This window comes from Callospermophilus lateralis, chromosome 5, assembly GCF_048772815.1.
Source record: "Callospermophilus lateralis isolate mCalLat2 chromosome 5, mCalLat2.hap1, whole genome shotgun sequence".
Lineage (NCBI taxonomy): Eukaryota > Metazoa > Chordata > Mammalia > Rodentia > Sciuridae > Callospermophilus > Callospermophilus lateralis.
In genome coordinates this window covers 151,104,566-151,130,045 of record NC_135309.1, presented here as the reverse complement: position 1 = coordinate 151,130,045, position 25,480 = coordinate 151,104,566, and the positions used below count along the sequence as shown (strand labels likewise).

Below are 25,480 nucleotides of genomic sequence, written 5' to 3'. Positions count from 1 at the left end.
AGATGTTTATTTCTGCAGTATGAATTCATGAAGGCCAACAGGGTGCTGAAGCACCTCCTCTGAGGGAGGGTCTGTGTGCTACACTTTCTTATAGGGATCCTAAAAAATTTTCTAGATAATTCCTCTGGCTCTTATAGAAAGTAACTTTCATAGTTCCATTCTTCTGAATTATAGAGGTGTGTTCCCCTTCCCTGTGATCAGTCTACCTCTACTTCCAGGCATTTACAAATGTCTTTTTCTTTTTTTTTTTTTCTTCAATTTGTTCAAACATAAGATTTCTTTGGATTTAGTATTTGCCAATTCTATATCAGCTAGATTGATTACTACCTGCTGCAGGTAGGATGCACCTTGATTAATAATTTCAATTCAGGGAACAAATTTGGACTAGGAAATTTCATAATGAAGTATTTTTAGATAGACATAGGGTCTTGAAGCATATGTAACTATAACCTTTATAACTATGTGAGCAGACTAATGCTCCTTATTATTATTATGGATCTGGGGGGAGGGTGTCCTGTAATAAATAATGAAGTTGTTGAGGTTAACAGCCTTATCTCTTCCAGGCAAAGATTTTCTGAAACAATCAAATTGATAAAGATGGTCTTGTCGATACAGATAGTCTCAATTCTCAAAATATCATTTCAAATTCCAGATGGTTGGGTCAGACCTGCCAATTTCAGAGAAAAAAAAATCTTTCTAATCTCAGAGAAAGAAATAACAGAAGAAAGGTGAACTGGATAACTAACTATTAAGATTTATCTAAGAAAAATCAAACCCAACTCCTGGGTCTACTCTGGGAAACCAAAAAGTCCTCTGTGCCTTAGGCTGAATTCAAGATCCAAGATCTAACAAAGATAATGCCATCTTTGGTACTTCAAAGAAATCAGGTTTGAAGCTTTTGGGGAGGAAGGAACACACACACAGAGAATTATTTGGGAGTGAGTTAAAATTATTTGGGAGTAGAAAATCAGTGGTTTATGAATTATATATTCTGTGAAAGCTGTGATCATTTGTAATTGTAAAAACCTGAAAGGCAATTTGTGCTCTTGGTTCCTTAAAATACCTTTAAAAAAGGAAAACTTTTTAACTGAACAAATATAATACTCTCTGAGGAGATATTCCAGCTCTCTCCTGCTCAGTGACATGGTTCTGCTGGTGTTTGTGCAGAAGAGAGTCACATGGCATGAGAAATTAGAGACCTGTGAAATGCTGAAGTATCCAGTCACACCAGATGGGACTTACTTGCACATTATTGACAAGAGCATTTAAATGGAGGATCCAGATAAAGACTTCATGAATTACACATCACAACATGAGAAAGCTTAATTCACTACTAAGGGTTTTCATGTGGTAAAGGGAAGCATTTTCAAATTCAGGAACAAAAATATAAAATGCTATGATCCTCATGCTTGAATATTGACATCTTAGTAATAGGTCTTTCTGTGTGTGTGGGGGGGGCTGTGGGTGTGTGTGTTTGAGGAAGAGAGAGAGACAGAGAGAGAGAGGGAGGGAGGGACTGATTTATTGATTTTAGGTTGTTGTGACAATTAATTTATATAATGTCCATAATTCTTGCTGGAAACTCTTTATAAGTATTAATTTTTTCTCTCTTCCTAGCATTACTCTCCCTCTACTCTCTCCTTTAGCAATTTTGCTCCCACAAGACTCCACAAATAGAGATGATGTGCTTATCTTCATTACCTATCACTTTATTTCCCTGTGTCTTCTCAAGGACATAGAATATAGTAATTCAGTTTTTTAAAAAAGACTATTTGCACATTTATTTTTTACAATATTAAAAAATATGTTCATGCCACAGAAAAATTATTTCCAGCACTAATCATTTTACTATACAGGAAATCAACACCTAATGTTTCATTTGGTTAGAAAAAAATTCACCAGAATCAAAATTCCTCAGGTTCCTTGCAACCAGCTAAATAAAGACCAGTTAGAGCCCCAGTTGTTTTCACACCCTATGAGACCCTGTAGACAAAACTTATCATATGTTTATATTCAAATGAAACTGTTTGACCTTAGCACTCTTTGTCTGAAATAGAGTAAAAGAAAACAAGCACATGCACACACAATAATAGCATCAAGAAAGTCATTTTGACTAAACCAGGCCATGCAATGAGTTTTAGGGAAAAGTGATTCTTAGAAATTAATATATGAGGAATAATTATTAGCTGTGTAATTAGAGCTAGCTCTGAAGTTTCTAGTTGGATTTAGTGTCGTCTATACCATCCACAGACAGAGCCTGAATCTCTTGAACTTCCATTTAGGAATGATATCCCACTAAAGAAATGGGGAGTTATTGACTCAATAAAATTAAGGTCAGTTATGTGGGATTTTATGAGTAAAAGGAGAGATGAAATAATCTACTTTTGACCACTTATATGCGCAAATTGTGCTAGATTCTGGGGATGCAAAGTCAAATCATTATCTTCCCTCAAGATACTTACACCTCATAGGGGTAACAAATGCATAAACTGATGACTACAGCGTGCTCACATAATAAACCTAGGAACAATAGGCACCTAAGCACATATGCAGCAGCTACCACGGGGCAGAAATAGAAAGCAGTTTATCGATAAAGTTAGTAGCAGGAAGTAGCAGCCCACATGACTCCCCAAGTCCTTGCTCTGTCCTGCAGGGTCGTGCCCAGGCCAGTGATAGGGGGATAAGACAAACCATGGGGTGCCACTCTGGAAGCACTCTGCATGTTCACAGGTAAAGTCAGGGCCCTCTGTGACTACATCACATAGGAGAATGCCCATGAAGGAGGAGTCGAAAGAGAGAGGATTCCGGATCAGCCTGTTCCTCTGGTTACTCAGACTTGCTGAGCCAGCAATGTGACAAGCTGTGAAGAGGAAAAACATTGACTGGTCCCCGGAACTTGCTTCTGCTTGCTTTGGGAGGCCTGAGAAAGGCGCGGATATTCGGAAAAGAATTTCTGGAGAAGAGAGGTGGAGTGGTTGTGCAGTGGGTTGGAAAATGAGGAGGCGAAAGAGAAATAAGAAGGAATGGGAGCATGAAGGACCCAGCATGCTCAGCATATTCCTGGAGCTGCAGATGGCCCAATGTGATGGCCTAACAGTTAAAAGTGAGGTTACCGAGGATCGGGGTGCCAGGTCAGCACACTGTACAGTTTCTAATAGGTCAATGAACATACTCTTTTTCTTCTTTTTGACTTTTTTTTTTTTAAACTGAGAAATATTTTCACATCATTATGGGGAACATTTCGTTGACCTATTAGAAGTAATTCCTGAACTTTATGTGTTAATGCTCCTCATTTAATTTCTTCCCAACCACCCCCCCCACCACCACCCTGTTCAGTCTCTAGTGGCCATTATTGTATTTCATTCTTCCATGAGGCAGACTTCGTACTTTTCACAAATGAGTGAGAACGTGCAGTATTTGTCGTTCTGTGTCAGGCTTATTTAACCTAGTAACTTCCGTTTCCATTCATGTTGTTGCAAGTGACAGGATTTCATTCTTTTTATGGTTGAATGATATTTCACGGTGTACATATACCACATTTATTCACTGAGGGGCATCTGGTTGACTGCATATTTTAGTGATTGTGAATAGTACTGTATAAATATGGGAGTGCAAGTATCTTTTTGGTAAATGATTTCATCTCCTTTGGATATATGCCCACTAGGGGAATGGTTAGCAGTGCCGTTTTAGTGCCATTGTAGTGCCATTTTCAGTTTTCTGAGGAATCTCCATACTGTTTTCCATAACGGCTCTGCTAATTTGCATTTCCACCAACAGTGTGTTAGAGTTCTTCTTTCTCCACATCCTCACCAGCATTTGATATTCTTTGTCTTTTCAGTGAGAGCCACTTTAACTGGAGTGAGATGATATCTCATCATGGTTTTGATTTGATTTTCCTGAGCATTTTTTTTCATGTACTTATTGACAATTTGTATGTCTTCTTTTAAGATGCCTATGTTTAATTCTTTAGCCCATATTTTATATGTTTTTTTATTTGTTTTTTTTTTTGCATTTAGCTTTTTGAGTTTCCACAAATTCTGCATATCAATCTCTTGTCAGATGAATAATTTGCAAATATTTTCTCCCATTCTACATGTTTTTTTTTTAATTCTGTTATTTCCTTTGCTATGCAGAAACTTCACCTGAGAAGTGACAGAAGTTGGGACTTTCCAGTAGTGAAAATAGTCCAAGGTTGTGTTTTGGGGAGGGTATCTTCTCTAGATCCAGGGGGCAAAGTTGGTGGGACTGTGGCTTGTAGACATAGCAGCTGCTGTTCCTGAAGCTGCAGGATGCCAAAGGGTTTGTCTTCTACCCAGTGAAGCATGCACTGTCCCAAGGCTCTGTCAGGGTCCAGGGTTTGCTGGGCTCCTAAGCCAACAGGACATCTAGCAGTGACTGTTGTACTAGTTTGAGTTCTGGGAGGTGGTGAGGATCAAAGTGAGTTTCTTCTTTGGAACAGAGGAATCCTGGTTAGACCAACCAGCTTCCCACACTGTATTCAAGCTTACAATTGTGGAGGAATGCTTCTGCAGTTGGGACTGCCCCTTTGCTGCTGTGACTGGGGAGCCTGGAGTTGTGAATTGCTTAGTTCTTTTTTATAGGTTGCCTTAGTGACTAGATGCTGTTCAGGGTTTCTGTCACTTCCTTGCTAATTTCCAGAGTTCTGCCTTATTTTCCTGAGTTACACTTTCTCCTCTGCTGCCTCGACTCTGTCTGTGGCAGTCATGAGCAAGGCACCTCTATGCAGCCGTGTAAGGCTGCTTCTCCCTGTGCACACTCTTTCTATCTAGGCTTCATTTGTGGATGTTGAGAAAAAAGGAGTCATGAAAATAAAAATGAAAAACTCTAGCTCTTAAGTTTACAGGTCTAGGTGGAAACCAGAAATATTCTGATGTTTGTGTCGACAGTCTTGTGTTCCAAGTAACTTTGTAGCCTGAGTACCTTGCCTTGAGGAGAGAGGAGAGACCATGTTGACAGAGAAAACTTCAAACTCTAGGAAGATACCAGGCATCTCCATTATCAGGGAGTTACATGGATACAAAACAGATCCCCAGGACCATCTAGTGACATTTTTTGATCAACAGCGTCCTATCACCCACTGATTATTTGATAGCACTAATGCCCTCATAGGCCCGAAGACTGAAGTGAGCCCTTCAATCAGCTCACACCTTGAAGACAGCCCTACATTCAAGGGCCTAGGACCCTGAAAGTTTCTGGGAGCCATGGACCCTGGAGAAGGGGAGATAATATGAAAAAGGGAATATTTTCAATGGCCCAAACTGAATTAAATATGTGGTAGGATATCAAATGTAGATAGCGCATGAAAGGTTATGGTGAACTGATAACATTAATAGATTCATTTCCCAGAGTGGAATATCCAAAGTAAGATGGCTCTGTGTAACTATGAGGATGAAAATCCATCCTGTGGAATCATCACAAATCAGTAAAATGTGAAATCTACCAATGCCTGTAAATGAACATTGCAAAATCCTTCTTCATTTTTTAAGACACTGAACAACAATAACAACAACAAAAATTGTTACTTCAGAAGTCTACAAATATTTATTTTATTTTTGTTTATTTATTTTTGTGGTGCTAGGGATCCACGCATGCTAGGCAAGTGTTCCATCACAGTAAAACCCCAGTTTCATAAATGTATTTTTTAAAATAAGTATTAATGTTCACTTCCTGTTATAATTCAGAATTATGATTATTCAACCTGTGTTTACTGCATGCACTTTAGTCTTTTAGATCCATTCGCCCACCCCTCTGCTTACAAGAGTACCAAAACTACTTTAAAAGGAAGGAATTCCCAAGTCCAAGGGGGAAAAGCACCAAAAAGCAGGAGAGAGTCATGTGTCATCCTGCCCCCCCAAGGAACACATTGTTAACTTTAGGATTCACTTGACATCATACCATTGATAAATTTTTTCTTATTTTTTAACTTACTATTATATCAAATGCATTTGTACATATTCTTGAAACCAAGAAAGTATCCATTTTCTCACCTGGTGGTTTTATTCATGTTTGTGTCTCCACTTATCTACAGATAGGGAGCAGGTACTAGGTGGAGTTTCTGGGATGGGGACAAGCCACTAAGGATGTGACAGTGACTAAAAGGAAGGGAAAGGGAGTCTCTGGCAATCTGTCTCTGGTGCACTGAGAGGCTCTGTGGTGCAAAGCAGGCTTTGGGGACTCTCCCTTAGATAGCAAATAGAGCAGACATTTCCATCTAGTCTGGGGCTGACTCAAGGGAGAATTAAAAGGAGCAGAAGGACACCGTTACCTGTGTGTTATATGAGGAAGACAACCTACTTATACCTGTGCTTTCCCCCAAAAGCAATTCCAAACCAATGTTGTGTTTCAAAGCAACTGGAGCTGACCAACTGAAGGTGACACATGAGTATGAATGTTGAGCAGTGCCAGAAAACCAGATTCTCCCTGCAACTGCAGATGACCCTTTCCTGACAGGAAACGGGCCACAGACAGAGGGCTTAACTGAACCAGTTGTAGAGATAGAGGTAAGGACTTGTTTCATTTCATTGAGACTTCCAGTTTCAGTTAACGTCATGATGTGTCAGCACCATGGCGGGAAATCCCACCTAGCACTAAAGAAATACGGACATTTTTCTCTTAGAGAAGCACTGAGTTTTCTCTACCGTGTTTCCAGGCAGATACTGTTTTATTATTTTGATTTCCCTCCCCCTCTGCTGGGGTTGTCGTTTTCATTCTTACACCTGCAATGCCACAGGTTGAGCGACATATATGTAACATGCACGATGACAATTGTTTCTATTCGCCTTTTGGATTTAAACCTGTCCTACACATTTCATAACGTGTCTTCAGGATGAGTGGAGACTCTTCTTATTTATCCACAATGTCAGAACCACAGAGATGCTGGAGAGAGAGCTTGTCGAATCCACGTGTCTGGGATGCTTGGTAAGCCATTCAGGTAGGTTTAGCCTAAGGCAGTGTGCGAAGGGAGGGGGCATGGGTGAAAAGGAAATGTTTTTAAGAAATAGTCCTATGCCAGTAACCTATTCTGTTCTTCCTTTATGAATCTCCTAGAAAAATGAGGCATTTGGTCTTTAGGGTCCGTGTTTCCCAGCAATGCATTATAAGCCAGTGCTACTGTAAGTTTTCACCTTCTATGTTTATAGGGTATTTATTGTCTCTGTACAGATGACATCATTGATAACATCAGGGTACTAAAAACCCATGTCCTGATGTGGAAATAGCCATTGGCCAAACTATGAAGTACACAAAGCTAGCTTTCATTTCCCCTTTGCTCCCGATGCCGTCCCTGTGGGATCCTTCCCTGGGCATCACAGTTGGTGTGTTTCCAACAGGCAGCTTCCCCAAACTCCAAATCTTTCCTCCTTCCTCCTCTCTTCAGCTTTCAACTACAGGTTTACCACTCTCCTAAAATATCTTCTGATTTTTTAAGATACTGGTGAATTTTGTAAGCATCAAATGAGTGTGGGTAGCACAGAGTGAAGCCTCTTAGGGACCATTTCAACAGGAGTCAGTCTACGACTGTGATCTTCAAACCCAAAGACACGAAATGTTTGAAAGGGAAGTCTCTCACACAGCACTGTGCCGTTGGACAGGAATTGGGATACAGTTTTCAGTAGGGCCCCAACTTGGAACTCTCAAATCATAGCTGCCAGATGACTGTTTACACCGATTATGCAAAGCTCTTTCTTAAGGTATGATTAAAATATTTGCTCTTTGGAAATACTCTGACAGTCTGGCTTTCTGAGATTGTTTTTCAATTACATCGTAGACCTGGAGCTTACGGGTCTTCTATTAGAAGTGCATGTTCTTTTGATTTTTAAAATTATCAATCCAGCAGTAATGACTACTTCTGTTTCCACCACCATAACTACTATATTCATGGTTTGAGTCTTTAGCATGTAGTGGTATTTGGGAATGCTTCCATGAAGGGAGGGACCCTAATGAGATAGCATCTCCGTCCTTCTCTCTGAAAGAGTGTGGTTTGTCGGATGCTTGGGATGGAGGGATTCTGATGGTTCTGGATTCATTAGGTATAACGAAGATGGTAAATCTAAATCTCTTCACTTTCTCTCTCCCTCCTCATAAGGCTCTAAATACTTGAAGGCAGGCTCTGAAGATCCTATCTCCTAAAGGGCCTTAAGATAAGTTTAACCATATGAATCAGATTTATTAGTCTTTATGCTCATAATTTGGTTCTTCTCCAATGTCAATTAGTCCATAACTGTGACACAGGGGTAAATTGCCCCTCAGACACTGAAACCCCTAATAATAGGCTCTGTGCTCTTTCACTTGCATTATCTTCTCTAACTCTCCCCGCAATCTTGAGATATAGATGATATTAATTTCATTTTACAGATGATGAGAAGAATTTTAGTGACTTGCCCAGCTGAAAAGTAGGAAGGAAAGGGTTTTGATCGGAGGTATCATGTTGCTTGTTCTTCTTCATACTTTACCCCTCAAATATTCATCCTTAAACTCTATTGTTTAATATCATTTGATTTTTGAACCTCAAATAATAGAATTAGGCTTTTTGTATTCTGTTTGGTTTATTTCAGATATTTTATGAGATCTTTCTCCACGTTGTTTCACATAGCTATAGTTTATTTGCTTGTTCAATAAAATTCAGTTGCTATCATTTTTTTCATATTTCTAAAAAACATTATCATCATTTAGGTTTTTACTGTCATGAATAGTGTCACCATAAACATTCTTGCACGTGTCTCTTGGTATACAGATGCATTTATTTTCATTAAGTCTTGCCCCACAATTTGCTAACACTTGACATTTAGTCTTCTAATTTTAGCCATTCTGGCAAGCAAGTAATAATATATTCTTATGGTTTCATTTTTAATTTCCCTGATGTCTAAATCAGATAAGCACTTTTTAATGAAATGTTTTGGTTATTTTATTTTCCTATTTTATGAAATGCCCTTTAAATCCCTATCCTGGATTTTCCCACAAGATTTCCACTGAATTTCTGTATTATTAATTTGTAGGCATACTATGTGTGACAAAGTTCTCTTTCAAGTATATATGTTGCCAATATCCTCCACCAGAACCAAGTTTACCATTTCACTCTTTTATTGTCATCCTTTGATGAAAGAAAGTTTTAAAATTAGTTGTAATCAAATGTATATAGGTCTTATCTTTTATTATGTAAATTTATATATGTTTTCTTTTATTGTCAATGTCACATTTTTAAAAATAAAATCTCCTAATCTGGATAAAATCTAATTATTCCTCTTTATTGTCTTCTTAAAATTCAATTTGCTGATTTTTCTATTCATCTCTTGTTTAAAATTATTTTTTGTGCAAAAAAATATAAGAATTGATCGATTTTTCTTCGTGGGGAAATTCAGTTGTCCCAGCACGATCTATAGAATCAGGCATTATATTCTTTCTGCTCCACTGGGCCTCCATTGTCAGAAATGAAGTGTGTGTGTCTTGTAAATTTTGGGGGGGGGGCATCTTTGATCCAGTCCTCTTGGTTTATTTGTCTAATGTGATGCTATTTCCATACTGTTTTAATTTTTAAGGTTTTATATGTGGTATTTTATATCTTGTAAGATAGGTTCCCCCCACTGTTTTCCTTCTATGAGGTTTTGTGGACCATTCTTTGCCCTTTGCATGTGCACATAAACCATAATCATCTTGTCTAAAAATGTTTTGTTCTTTTATTTATTGTGTGAATTTTACCAAGCTCTTCCAATATTTATCTACATTTATATTTCTGAAATAAATCCAATGTGGTCCAAGTATATTATATTGATCCCTGCTCTAACCCCTATACTAGAAGTCTCTGAATGAAATAAAATGGAATTAGTACGTATCTATACTATTACAGGTTGAGTATCCCTTACACAAAATGCTTGGAACCAGAAGTGGTTCATATTTTAGATGTTTTTCAGATTTTGGAATATTTGTATAAATATGTAGTATAAATATGTTTGGTAAATATATACAAAATATTTGTGTAAATATAGATATGTGTGTATATGTGTGTCTGTGTGTCTGTGTGTGTGTGTGTATACAATGAGATAGTTTAATGATGGGCCCAAGTCCAAACATTAGATTTTTGGTTTTATATAAAACTTATACACAGCATGAAGGTAATTTTATATAGTATTTTTAAGAATTTTGTTCACTAAACAAAGTTTTATCATATGCAATTTTTCACTTGTGGCATTGTGTCTTTATGCATCAAGCTTTGGATTTTGGAGCATTTTCAATTTAGAATCTTGGGTTAGGGATACTCAACTACTATTGTCTACTTAGAAAGTCCAATTGAATCAGTGAAAAGCTTATGATAGGGTTAAATAAATGAAACATTGAGTTTATAGCAACTCAATTCACAATAGCTAAACTATGAAACCAACCTAGATGCCCTTCAACAGAGGAATGGATACAGAAAATGTGGTGCATATAAACAATGGAATATTACTTAGCCTTAAAGAAGAATGAAATTATGGACTTTGCAGGTAAATGGATGGAACTAGAGAATATCCTCCTAAGTGAAATAAGCCAATCCCAAAAAAGCAAAAGCTGAATATTTTCTCCAGTAAGCAGATGCTGATCCATAGTGGGTGGGGGTTGGGGGGCAGAGATAAGGAAGAATGAAGGAACTTTGTTTTGTGTAGAGAGGAGTGAGGGGAGGGGTGGGGTTGTGGGGATGGGAAGGATGGTAGAAAGAGACAGACATTATACCCTATATACATGTATAATTACACTACTGGAGTGACTCTGTACCATGTACAGCCAGAGGGATGCTAAGCTGTGCTCCATCTGCATATATGTCAAAATGCACTCTACTGAAAAATAAATAAATAAATAAAAATGAAACATTGGCAACTACACAAGGAAACGCTTCTTACTACCAATCAGTAACTAATTTGAAAATACTGTGAAAAAAAAGGGTAGCATTCACAAGAGTTATAAGAGTTTTAGTTTTACTTGTAAATAATTTTTTGGCCTCTGAAGATCTTGATTAAAATTACAATTATTTACTCATGAATTAGGGAAAAATGTTCACTTTTGTAACATGTAGTTTTCCCAGAAAGTCACTTTAGTTGTTCATGTCTTCTATTGTGTTTGTTTTTGTTTGTTTGTCTGTTTTTACAGCAGTGAGGAGTCTGAATAATGTCACTATGTTGTAATGTGGGACATCCCTCTGCATTTGGTATTATCACCTATAAAATGATACAAAATAGCTGTCCCATCACCTCCTAGAACTGCTGAAAAAAATGAATATAATAATAGATAAAGTAGCTTAAGAAATTAAAAGTCCTAACCAGGTGTTGTGGCATATGCTTATAATCTAAGATATTCAGGAAGCTAAAGCAGGAGGATCCCCAGTTCAAAGCCAGCATCAGGAAATTAAGCAACCTAACAAGATTCTGTCTGAAAATTTAAAAATAAATAAATAAATAAAAGACCTGGACATATAGCTCAATGGTACGGCAGCCCTGGGTGCAATCCCTAGTACAAAGTTAAATAAATAAAAGTTAAAAGTCCTAAATGAAAACTTGGTATCATCAGCATGTCTACCTGAATTTAGGTGAAAGGGAGTGCCGTGTAACCAGCATGCCTAGAGGAGTGAGGAAGGGAGGCAACGTAAAGGGGAAATGGGTTGCAAAATGTGAAAGCACAACACAAGATGAGCCACCCAGAGTCATTTCCTGTTCACCATATTCTTTGGGAATTAGAGAATTTTGCGTGATGTGCACGTTAGACCTGTTTCTCTGTTTAAAATACGTGACAAGTTGGGAGTTTCTGGAAAGAATAAATCTCTGCTGACCAGCAAATAATGTCTAGGGAGTAGCACCACTTAGAGCATTTCACACACAGAGTGCTAAGTAGAGGTGCACAGAAGGAAGGCCGAAGAGACAGTAATTATCACTTCATGCTAATAGCTATAGCAGGAATCTGCACCTAAGTGTCGGACACAGAAGCTGGAAACTGTCCTCAGACAGCTGGTTCTGGGAAAGAGCACTGGCAATTTTTGTTGTTGTTGTTGTTGCAATACAATAACCTTTTTGTCTCAGGGGAGCAAGAGGGTGAGACTGCCCCTCCTATTCTTCCATACCTTCCCTTTCACTTCTATTGCTTGCTATTTTTCTAGCTCTGTTTTAAGTCGGTTTATTTTCATTTTGAAGCTTGCTCTTGAAGCTTCTTTTGATGTCATTTCATCTGAATAAATACCTGTCTATGCACGCAGACCCATTTGAGAGTCAGTGCCCCTCATATGAGGGATGCAACAGGTTCGAAAGAGACAAAGTAAGGGACTGTACTCGGGTCACCTTCCTAGGAAAGCCCCTGAGGCAAGAGGGACAGAGTTCTTATGTCATCTCCTGAGACTTCCATGAGGATTGCGAGGAGACCATTGCATCTGCTCTTATTTTGGCTCATGTTTTCAGAGGTTGTCTGACTCCATTTTTCTGGATCCAAGGTGAAGCCGATCATCATGGCAGAAGAACATGGCAGGGGACAGCAGCTGAGGATATGACGACCAGACAGGAGAGAGGGGGAGCTCTGCTCACCACATGTAAACACACAAACCCCAAAGGCGGGCCCCAGGGACCTTCCTGCGCCAGCCACACCCGACCTGCCTACGTTTACCACCCACATCAGTGGATAGTCCACCGATGAAGAGCTAGCCCTCAGAAGCTGATCATGTCGCCTCTGAATGCTCTTGCCTTGTGTTACCTGAGCTTTGGGGGGAATCTCATATCCACACCAAAACAAACCTTGTGGTCTTCAAAGATAAGTAGGGCTGGAGACCTGAGTTCCTAGACTGAGATACTCATCGGGTCACCTGGGGAGATTTTTAGCCAAGTAGATCCCCACACCACTGAGAATAGAGAGGAGTCCAGGAATTTATGCTGTTGAAAAGTTCCACTTTTGATCAATTGTATTTAAAATCTCCAGGAGCAATGAAGAAAGGGCCTTTGTCTTTATGGAACACACACACACACACACATACACACACAGAAACACACACACCCATCTTGTTAAAATTTCTGTGGGTTTGTGTTTGTTCTTCTAAGATGAGATGAGATGATCTTTAATATGCCCTCCATATCTTTTCCTCTATGATACTTTAGAAAATCATTCACATAAATTTGCTATAAAACTCAGTTTAAATTTTTAAAAAGAGGTTTTCGTCACAAAGCCCATTTATCATAGGATTGTCTCGTGTAGGACATCTTGAAGGAAGAGTAGATGTGACTTGTGTTCGTTTAACTTTTACTAAAACCATTCATTCAACATTGAATAAGAATTCACTGAGGCTGATGACTGGCCCTGTTGTATCAGCTAAGGATATAGAAGAGAAGGTCACACACACAATCTCTGACCTTGTGGACCTTATTTCTAAAAGAAGAAGGCAAAGAATAAACTGGCAGTCAAAGAAAAATAACCACACACTTAGACAAGTGCTACGAAGAACATGAAAGATGCTATGGCAGAGTAACTTGGCAGAATGAGAGAGGGTGTCTGCTCTGCATAGTGTCCATAGTGTCCCCAAATGAGCCAGAGAAGCATTTTCTAGTCAGACAAACAGCAATTTGGAGAGGTCCTGGGGGAGATAAAGAACTTGGAATGTCCGAGGACTGAAAAGAACTCTGAAGAAAGAAGAGGGTGGTGACTTGGAAAAGGCAAATATCAGTTAGAGATGTATATTTAAGAGTTGCTTCAGAAAAAAAGAGAATAGACCTTTCTTGGGGGCAATAGAGTAATACAAAATGGTCCAGATCCTGGAGCCAGACTTGCTATGTGACTTTGGTCAAATTATGTAATATTGTCTTTGGTCCAATTTCTGCATCTGTAAAATAGAGTCAATAGTATTCCTCATGGGTTGATTAGAAGATGAAAATTAGAAAGTAGATATTAAGTAGTTAGTACAGTGCTTGGAATGTAATGCACTTTTGATAAATGTCAGGCATTATTATTATTATTAGATTATTTTTAGGTCACATGGTTTTATCGGAGAAAATATGAGTCTACCAGTGTCCTGAATAAAATAAACATCTATCTTCGGTCTATAGGCTTCTACTTGTCTTGGAAAAAGAACTCCTGAGTCAATATAGGAAACTTATTTTAAAATACTGTGTGGTAGACAATGTATGTTATTACATAATACATAGTCAGTTTAAATTTCACATCTATAGGTAATCAGCATGTGATCAAGAACGCACTATCTAGCATTAGTGAGCCAATCTTGTGTCAAATACCACAGTTGGTTAAAAAGCAAGACTTATCTGTTTAAAATACTGAATGCTAAAAAAATGGTTTTATTGCCAAACAAACATTTTGCTAAATAACAACAGATTTTACTTATATCTCTAATTGGTGAAATTAGAGTTTTCTTCAATCTTGCATTATCTGGACATAAGGATCTAACTGAAGCTTGTGTCCTGAACCCAATAGTAATGACACCTAATAGAACTCTGTCCATCCAGTGGTTTGAGGATATCTATTAGCCTTACACCCACTGGAAGGCACAGACTTGGAAATCTGTTTTTTTTTTAAAAAAAAACCTTGAGTATCTCTGGTATACTTGGATCATTTTAAAATATAAAAAAGGAGAACTTTATCAAGATTAAAGAATTAATTAACAGTAATTTTTACTAATGGATATTTGCTTTAAAATGTTTCTATGTGAGGAAAAAAATTATTAACCTTAACTTTCATTAAAAACCAGGTAGCAAGATTGTGGAGGAGTACCTTATCCTATGGCCTCAATTTTAAATTGTTAAGTTAAAATTTTAATAATTTAAGTAAATAAAGTTTAAATTTAATTTTACTAATTTAATTAAACTTTTAATATTTAATTAAAAAATGAAACCTTGTCATATCAAGAATATAAGAGAGCTGAATTTTTGCCTCCACATTTTTATCGGTGCATTGTAGTTGTTCCTGATGGTGGAATTTGTTGTTACATATTAGTATATGCACACAATATAACAATATGATTTGGCCAATATCCTTCCCCAGCACTTTCCCCCTCTTTTGCTTTCCCCCATACCTTGGTACCCTTCTATCCCACTGATCTCCTTTTGCTTTTCATGAAAATCACCTGGCAACTTTCTTTTCCTTTTTTTATTTCTACCGGCCATAAATAAGAGGAAACATATGACCCTTCTGAGTTTGGCTTAGTTTTCTTAATATAATGGTATCAAAGCTCCATTCATTTTTCTGCAAATGACATAATTTAATTTTTCTTTGTGGCTGAATAAAACTCCATTATGTATACATTCCACATTTTCTTTATTCATTTGTTGATGAGTATAGTTTGGATACTGTGAATTGTGCTGCTATACACATGGAGACACTTGTTTCACTGTAGTATGATGACTTTAATTCTTTAGGACAAATACTGAGAAGTAGTGTAGTTGGGTCATATGGTGGTTCCATGCCTACTTCTTTGAGGAATCTCCATACTGATTTCCAAGTGGATGCACTAGTTACAATAACCCCACCAGCAGTGTGAAAGGGTTCCTTTTTCTCCCATCCTCTCCGGCCTTTTTTCATTGTTTGTATTTTTGATAACTGCCATCCTGACTGTTGTGAGAAGAAATCTCAGTGTAGTTTTAATTTGCAATTTCTTAATTGTTAATGATGTTGAACCTTTTTATATGTTTGTTGACCATTTGCATTTCTTCTTTGGAGAAGTGTCTGTTTAATTGATTTGTCATGTGTTAATTGGGTTATTTGTGATCTTTTAGTGTTAAGCTTTTTGTGAGCTTTATACATTCTAGATATTAATCCTCAGCCACAAGAGTAGGTAGCAAAGATTTTTCTTCCATTCTGCAGGTTTTCTCTTGTCATTATTATTTCCTTTGCTGTGCAGAAGCTTTCTAATTTGATGCCATACCTTATTAACTCATGCATTATTTTCTGAGCTTTAGGGTACATATCGAGGAAGTTGTGGCTTGTGCCTGTATGCTGGAGTGTTGATCTTACATTTTCTGCTAGGAATTGCATAGTTTCTGGTCTAATTCCTAGGTCTTTGATCCATTTTGAGTTAATTTTTGTGTATGGTGAGAGAAAAGGGTCTAGTCTCACTCTTCTATATGAATAACCAGTTTCCTTAAACCATTTGTTTTGGCACCTTTGTCAAGAATCATATGACAGTAGATGTGTGGGTTTGAAGAGAGCTGAATTAATTAATTAATTAATTAATTTTTTTTGTACCAGGTGTTGAATCCAGGGGTGCTTAACCACTGAGACTGATACCAGCTCTTTTGTATTTTACCTAGAGACAGGGTCTCACTGAATTACTTAGGACCTTGATAAATTGCAGAGACTGGCTTTGAACTCACAATCCCCTGCCTCAGTCTCCTGAGCTGCTGGGATTATACCCACACCTGGCTAAGAGCTGAATTTCTTGAGACATCTCACACAACTTTATAATTCCAATGAATCACTTCTCCAGTGCCCTATGTAGAGACTTCCTTCCCAATAGCAAATCTCCAGGCATAGAGACCTTGCTGCCACTTTAGCTGCCCTGGTACCTGTGGTCTAGGATTGTCCATGGGAAAAAAGCAGAAGTTCTCTTGTACAGTTTCACTGTCAACAATGCTTCCTTTCCTATAAAGAAAGCCCTTGTTCAACGGACACTCTGTAATGACCTTTCCTTTATTGTTGCTATAGAAGGAGTTATCAACTGAGATTACACAATGGACTGTTCCTTGGCTTCCTCTGCCCACTTCAATCTCTATACAAGAAAAATAATCATAGAGCTGCAGATTTCAAAGCATGGCTACACTACATGTATTCTAGTAGTCAGCCCATTTTTTTTTCTTGTTTTCCCAAGTTCCTTATAAAGCAAATTAAATGATCCAGATGTTCATTTTCCTCCATTGGGAAACAATCCAGACCATTCCCCTAGGCAGATAGACAAGACTAAGCATCATGTTTTCATTCAATAAATTCAGTTTAGGGATAGCATTCAAATCTCCTGAGAAGATTTTTCAAAATTCAAATTTGTAGTTGCCACCCTCAAAGATTCAGATTAATTTTTTCTGGGTGAGCTTAGGTATGTAGCATGTATGATTAAGAAAATACTAGGCTATTCATGAATATAGCCATGTTTCAAAGTCACTATTTAAATATGTAACACAGTTGGATGGAACCCAGATGTGTAACTATGTTTTATTTGATACTTTTTTTCAAAACAATTTCCTAAAATTGGCAATATGTGTTCCCAGATAAAGTTTCTCTCTTGTTCTTAGCTGTCATATTCAAATTTTTCTTAAAAATGAGGATAACCTCTCTGTTCCTATATTCTTTTAAGTTGGCCTGGCATAGATCAATCAATACATTGTGAATCATGTTGTTCTAAGTTTTGAATTACACCAGTGCTTTGATCATAACGTGTTCCACCAAATTCATATGTTGAAAATTAGTCACCAAAATGATAGTATTAAGAGATGGGGCCTTTAGAAGGTGATGAGTGATGTGGGCTTTTGAGGGGTAAGTGAGAAAGACTTTGTGTATTTTGGGAAAGCTGGTAATTCTAAACTTGCTTCAAAATAAGTGAAACTTTAAAATTATGCCATAGGGCTTTATCTCCCAAGAGAACCCCATGTAGTATTTGACCCAAAACTCTTGCACCATAGCAAGATCTGAAAGTTGCAAAATGTGAATTCTTTAAGGGAACACTGGAAACCAGATGTAAACACTTGAAAAACCAGCTAATTCACAACTCATGAATAATTTCTGTTATTTTTACTGGTAGCAGTAGTCAAACTGTCACCTTGGCCACCTTTGTTCTTTTTGTATGGCTTGAATTCATTTCCATCTTCATTCATCAATCATTCAACAGATATTTATTATGTCATTTTGTGCCAGATTTTCTGTTACCAGGACTCCTCATTCCCAGAACACTTCCCCTAATCCATGACTTTTCACCTAGATTTTCCTTTCTATCTCCATCACCTATTCAGTTTTCAAATCCCTGCTCAAATTCCATGTCTACACAAAATGTACAGTGATCCTTAAACAGAATTAATCTTGCTTTGTTTCTGTGAGTTTTGTGTTTTCTGTAGTTTGCCTCATTCCAGTTTGTCTCGTACTTTTTTAAAAAAATGTTTTTCTCCCTTTTCAAATTGCATGAACTTAGATGTCAGGAATCATACTCTTTAAATTTCTCTTGGGACTTAGCATAGTTCCTTGTGTCTATGAGTGTCTAATACCTACGAATTTTATTAACACTGGCTTCTGTAGAAAATGAAAAGGCAAATATAATTTTTTGTTTTTAACATGTTTTTCTGTTTTTTTTAAGGCAGTAGACAACAAAAAGATGAATTTTTTTTCCAAATAAAGATAGTCTATTAAACATGGTTAGTTTTGCTCAAAATATAAAAAAAAAATCAGGTAAGTACTTCCATGAGACAGTCATCAAATTTTGGTTTGAATAAGAGGTGCTTTGTGTGTACTCCTATTTTTTTTTCCATTTTTTCCCAAGGAATATTAAAAATGTGTGTACTCATTTAATGCCATTACATTGTTTTTATTTTATTACTTTGTCAATAACATTTTTAAATGAAACTGGCTTTTGTTTGTTAATCTGTGAGTACATAGCAATGAATATAATTACAATTCTTTGTAATCTCGGGTGCTTCTGCCTCATTTCACACTGTAGTGTTGGGACTTTTACTTATCAGTATTTTTGCATCATCAGTTCCAGTGTAAATGCAGTAAAAAATTCACATAACCTTTTCTTATTTATGAAAATAGTTTTGATCTAAAAGCATCCAGGAGGCTCTGGTATATGTGGGATCATACTTTGAGCTGCCAAGCTAGATACTATATACAACCATGTCACTCTGTTGGATCCTGTACACAACCATGTCACTCTGTTAAAATTACTCAAAAGTAAATAATAGATTATATTAAATTTAATGAAATGGGTAAAGAATTTTGCCATTCACAGAGCTTAACAGGAACCCTGCAAATACACACAGATGAAGTGTTTGCATGCAAACTCCTTGAGATGGATCTATGGGTCCCAGGTTGAAAACATTCGGTATTATGAATATCACTGCACATTTTTTATTATCTCTCTCATTCACATTTTAGCTTGTACCATTCTGCCTGCACATAAATTTAAAAATCTTTGTGTTTCATAAAAGGTATTTAACTTTTATAATTGTCCTTTGTTGCCTCAAATTCGAGAAGATACTGATTCCTTTGTGTTCTTCCAACTATTCTGTGTTTCCCCTACTTAATGACGCTGACTTTGTGTCTTCCCCTCCTGTCATAATCATTGGGAAGGGTGACTCCTCACTGCCTCAGCTAAGTTACAATGCCAGTCATCAACATTTTTGTTTCTCTCAATTACCTACCTTTCTCCTCAGTATCTAAATCCACTCCACCAGGATCAACACTGAGAAGCAATAAGTCGACATTTAGCTTAAGACTTAATGTAATTAAAAAATAACATTTTCTAACAGAAGCCAGTAATGGCACAAAGTGTAAGCCTGTGCCTAATAAAGTATTATAAAAAGGACACATAAAAGTTAACGGCCATGCATCGTGCCAATCCTTTTTGATTAAGAGGGTATGTTGAAGTTTGTAAATCTTCTTCAGGCTTTTAGAAAGAGAGTTGCTGATTTGATAAGCAACAATGGAAAAATAATACATGTTATTAGAATTACATTTATATTTATAATAAATCCAAAGACTATACGAGCATATGGGGGAGGTTCAAGACTTCAGGATAAAATAAATTCCTTGAATATAACTTTCCTCACTTTTCTCTAGCTTACGAATGTTTCTTAATCAACATTTATTTATATAGAAGAAAGAATACATATCTCCTTCAAGATTGGTTAGACAATGACTTGAGTTACATATGATTGCACTGAAAATGCTTTGTGGAAATTCATGTTGGTTGTGACTGTTACTATATGTGTAACTTTTAATATAATCAATGTTTAAAAGTAATTTTAAAATTCAAAAACTAAAGTGTGAGTGTAAAGACAAAGCAATTACATAAATATATTACATATTACTTGATAAAATTAAGATACTGTCAATTCAGAAATTATCAACTAAAAAAATTTTTTTTGAAATCTGTGAAACATCAATAACATGCAACCTTAGTACTTGATAGTCTGGATATTTCTAGATAATCTGCATAGACCAATGCAGAAGGAAAACTAAAACCTCTCTCAAATCTCACCTCATCATAATTTTTTGGAAATATTTTTAAAATTTTTCAATTAACTGAGTTCAACAATTTATCAATTTGTTTAAATACTGAAGCTCAAAATATCTATAATTTTGGGCGTCAATTTTCAATGTAGTAAATGGAAAACCTTTGAGAGAATGTAAATGCTGTGGCTGAAGGTGCTTTTTAGAAAGAAATGTTTGACTTTCCGCGGGCACTTTTGCCACTGAGTTACAGTGCTTGGCCCATAGAATAATAATCTATCCATAAAAATTTAGTATTCGTATCATTATCATGGTTGGTCCATTCATTGTAAGTGGAATGCAGAAAGACGAATAACTAACAACTGAAGATTTTTTTTTTGTTTTTCAACCCACATATTTTTCAATTATAAGTTTTTCATATTTATCATATAATTTTTTGTAAAAATACCAACAAAACAGTTATATATATATATATATATATATATATATATATATATATATGCAACATTTTGCTGGGTTTTGGAAAATTGTGGTATTAAAATTCCTTCTTAAATTTGGGCAAAAGATTTTCTTAGAAAATGCAAAACATGTTCACACATATTTGTCATCTATCTGCACAGCACTTCTGGTGTAATAACTGGTAGTTACTGTTCCCAGTGCATGAAAGGAAAGCATATAAAGGTTAAGTGACTTGCCTATTTGGCAGGAATGAAACTAGAAGGTCTGTCAGTTGGCACTTGAATCTGTCATCATGTGGCTTACGACCATATTTCTACCAAATATTATTACTTATCAATCACTAAAATACTCACAAACACTAATCACCATAAAGATTGATTTAGGTCCTTAAAATGTGGTGGGGAAGCATGTTTTAATTTTATTCTCCTAAGGAAGAAAGTTGTGATTAGCCAAGATGTACTCTTAATGTTGTTAAACTTGAAATTTTTACCTGTCATAACCTTTGAAAGTCTCATTTTACTCTGAAACAGAGATGAGACTGGCATAAACAGATGGATATAGTCTTGCAAAGAAAATGACAAAACACAAAACCCTATGATCATCCAGCTCTCATGAGTCTCAAGCTTATAAACCAACACAAAGTTGGCCTCTAGTAGGAATCATGAGAGGCATTGCATTTAGAATACAGTTGGGAAGTAGAGCTCGCAGTTCTTGCTGATAGATTAGGTTCAAGAGAGAGAGCCTGAATTCTAACTTGTGGATCTAAGCAGTAGAGTAAATGTGGACTCATTTCTTGAGAAGAGGAAAATAGGAAAAACCTATTTGGAAAACGTAAGAATTGGATTTGAAAAAAGTTGATGTTAAGGTGAAACTCCATTAAGGTGGAGAGATCATGTAGGCCATTACATATTGTGGAACGAAACTCAGGAGAGTGATCAGAGCCAAAGAGAGAAATTTGGGAATCAACCCAGGGGCAGGTGACTCGATGTCATCACCATCAGAGAGTTCAGGCAGAGAATTCTGAAGACTCAGAATTGGAAGCTGCAAGTTAAGAGCTTATCATGGAATGGTGATGTAGTCCAGAAAGTAGGAATACAAGTAGCGTCTCAGAAGCCAAGGGAAGAAAGCATGAAGAAAATTCTCCAAATAATGATCAACTTCATAGATTCCTAGTAAGAATCTGAGTAAGATGAAAGCTTTGACTACTTGGTTTTGGAACATCTTGTCCATTAATGACCCTTAAAAGTGAGATTTCTGTTGGAAAGGAAATTCTAATTGATATAAGTTGAGAAATTGATGAGTAAGAACTTGGAGACAGAAGATATTGGTTTTGTTTATTTGATTTAGTTTGTTTGCTTTGTTAAACATGAGAAACAGTTTAGCATGTCTGAATGCTATTGAGAATAGACTGATAGAGGGCACAATCGATAGTACAGTAGAAATGAGAAATAACTCCCAGAGCACGATGCATCAGTAGAAAGTGGCATTCAGTGTACATACAGGTGATGGATTGGTCACAGTTATAAGAATGAATAACTTTTCCATTAAAAAAATAAAGACCCCTGCACAAAACTCAACTCCAAGAGATCGTATGCCTAATAGAAGAAAAAGAAAGCCCAAATCTTCATAATATCAGCTTAGGATCTCCTGACTTCCTTAACAAGACTCCTAAAGCACGAGAAATAAAATAAAGAATCAATAAATGGGATGGATTCAAAAAAGATTCTTCTCTGCAAAGGAAACAGAATGAGTAACAGAATGAGAGAAAATCTTTACCACATGCACATCAGATACAGCACAATCTCTAGGATATATAAAAAATCAAAAAACTTAATGCCCCAAAATGATCAATAAACAGACTAAGGAACTGAAAATACACTTCACAGAAGAAGACAAAATATATGGAAAAAATTCAACATCTCTAGCAATTAGAGAAATGTAAATCAAAACTACTCTAAGATTTCATCTTAGTCCAGTCAGAATGGCATTTATCAAGAATACAAGCAACAATAAGTGTTGGTGAGGATGTGGGGGGAAAGGCACACTCATACATTGCTGGTGGGATTGCAAATTGGTGCAACCCCTCTGGAAAGTAGTATGGAGATCCCTTGGAAAACTGGGAATGGAACCACCCTTTGACCCAGCTAGCCTACTCCTCAGTCTATACCCAAAGGACTTAAAATCAGCATACTACAATGATGCAGCCATATCAATGTTTATAACAGCTCAAGTCACAATAGCTAAACCATGGAACCAACCTAGATGCCCTTCAACAGATGAATGGAAAAAGAAGCTATGGTATATACACACAATGGAATATTACTCGGCCTTAAAAAAGAATGAAATTATGGCATTTGAAGGTAAATGGATAGAACTATAGAATAACATGTTAAGTGAAATATGACAATCCCAAAAAACCAAAGGCCAATTGTTTTTTTCTGAAAAGCAAATGCTGATCCATAATGGAGGTGAGGATAACTAGGGAAAAATGGAGAAACTTTGGATTGGGCAGAGGGGAGTGAGGGGAGGGAAGGGGACAAGGAGGTGGGAAGGATGGTGGAATGAGATGGACATTATTATCCTATGTACATATGTGATTGCATGAATGGTGTGACTCTGCATCATGTACAGCCAAAGAAAGGAGAAGTTGCACTCCATTTGTGTACAATGAGTTGAAATGCCTTCTGCTGTCATGTATAACTGATTAGAACAAGTAAGAAAAATAAAGAAGGCAGAGTACTTCAGTATGCATATGGGTAGTTTTATAGATTTGGTGATTAGAAGATGAAGAAAGTCTATTCTGCTTTCTCTATTTTATCAGTAAAATGAAAAGAAAAAGTATTAAGAGTAATTTGGAGGAAAGGAAAGTTAGAGGTTGGACAAGAGAATATCTGAAATAGTGGTCTGGGAGCAGGGGAGAGTGAGCTAATGAGGGAAACTGCAGGATCGCGTGCAGTGCCAGGCCATGGCAGGTTGCCCTGAGTTCTCTTCCAGCCCCATCAGTTTGTCAACCATAGGCACAACTGGACTTCGCCAAGGTTGGAGTTTTCCAATGAACATAGTGATGGGAAAGAAACACAGCAAAATTAGAAGTGTGTGAAGAATGATTACAGTGATGATTATGGACAAGGAGGGAAGAGATTGCAGGTAAAGATTAATTGAAAAAGCAATTGTAAATGGATTGGAGATAGCTGCTGTTTCAAGTATTGAAATTCTACAGTCTTTGTTCCTCTTTATTCTATGGTACTATTGTTTTTATAACACAAGGTTTCTCAGGAATGTGTGTGTCCTATCATTCTACATTAAACAAATATCTAACGATACTGATCTATATCATCTAAATGACGCTAATTTGATGGATACTCTAAAGCGATATATTCAGATTAGGCACCTATAAATGTTTGTTTGTTGAGAAATGTATATTGAAGGAGAGCCCAATAAAATGTGTTGCCCGTTTCCTTTGCTCAGTACCTACATCTTTACTGACTCACTTGTCTTGAACTCTGATTTCTAATAAATCTCCAGGCACTTTGGATTTCTTGTCTCCATGATGTTTTTCTTTTTTGTTCTCTCCCTGACATACTTACCTCAGATATATAAGGGCACAGTAGTCAGCAGACTACCCTATCTTGAAAGATCCATCTTCAGACCATCTTACATCTGCTTATTTGCAACCTAAATGTGTCTCCAATACAGATAACATTGCTTTCTTTACTTTGTGTCCTAATGTAAACCATGCACACCTCTGTAATACTTTGCAGTTAATCAGGAATTTTCTAAGCTTTTACACTGCTTGACGTATTCCCATTTCCACCTTGTTTCCATTCCATGTCCCATTCTGTGTATGTCTAAACCTAGCCCTGGAATACTCAGATGTGTCCACTGTGCACTGACCAGCGGTGGGAGACCCTGAGAACCCTGGAGACCAGGCTACCACCACTGGCTGGCACAGTGTTTCTTCAGCACCCTTGGTTTGGAAATACTTCACAGGCTCTTTCCTGTGAGATGGGCAGAGATTGCTCCTTTAGAAATCTCCCTCCTAGTCAGCTGATTGATGACTGGTCCCTGTGTGAATTGCAGCATGATCCCTTTAGAAGAAGGCAGAAATTGGCTTGGGAAACATTTATAAAAGGAGAGAAATAGTTATGGTTTTGTGAATTCAGATCCTAAGACCAAACAACTTCTTTTCTTCCTTCAAACATATGGGATGAATAAAGAGACAAATAAGTTAATGATTTAGCTAATCTTATTTGTCATCTTTTTTCTTAAAAATAAAAAAATTTAAGAGAGGAAATTTTTAAAAAGCCTTATTTATTTAGGCCATGGTGGGTTTGACAGCATACTTGGAGCAGCTGATGATCTGGCAAAATCCCTCTGAATTCTTGGCCAAAGGGAAAGACTAATACATAAGATAACATATTATTGATATTTTGTAAAGCATGCTCGAGCTAGGTTTTAGGACTAGACTACAGAGTGTAGTCAAATGTCAGGCTATGGCCTCTTCTCCTGAACTGGTGAACACATGCTCTAAAGGCTAAGGAAATGCCAGAAAAACCACGGATTGTTCAGGCTCTACACCAGAAACATTTATTTGTACCTTCTTTTCTTTAGTATAAAAGTAATGACTTAAGGAAGGCATAATGCAAAGACGTGGGCAGGTAATCTCTCATGAATAGATGATGCTTAGGGAAAACTGCAGACTGGGCCCTCCCAAGTATATCCTACTTCTCCACGTTCACGGCGGCAGCCAAGCCAGCCCTCCTTATTTCAGGGCAGGCAAAGGTCAGTGTGACTCAGGACAGAATGTTGCCAATGGAAAAGTGAAAACAGACCCAACTGAAAGAAT

General features: G+C 37.0%; 1 long non-coding RNA gene across 2 annotated transcripts in view; it reads left to right on the top strand.

Annotated features, from left to right (window-relative positions):
- Window positions 1–7,412: 7,412 nt before the first annotated feature.
- The window catches only part of LOC143399496 (uncharacterized), an 87,137-nt gene continuing 69,069 nt past the window's right edge, over window positions 7,413–25,480 (top strand). The window contains exon 1 of one of the 2 annotated variants that reach the window (XR_013091408.2): window positions 7,413–7,709. This is a non-coding gene — a long non-coding RNA (uncharacterized LOC143399496). Of the gene's footprint in view, window positions 7,710–23,572; window positions 23,782–25,480 lie in introns of those variants that run through there. The other variant, XR_013091409.2, reaches the window with a different exon arrangement.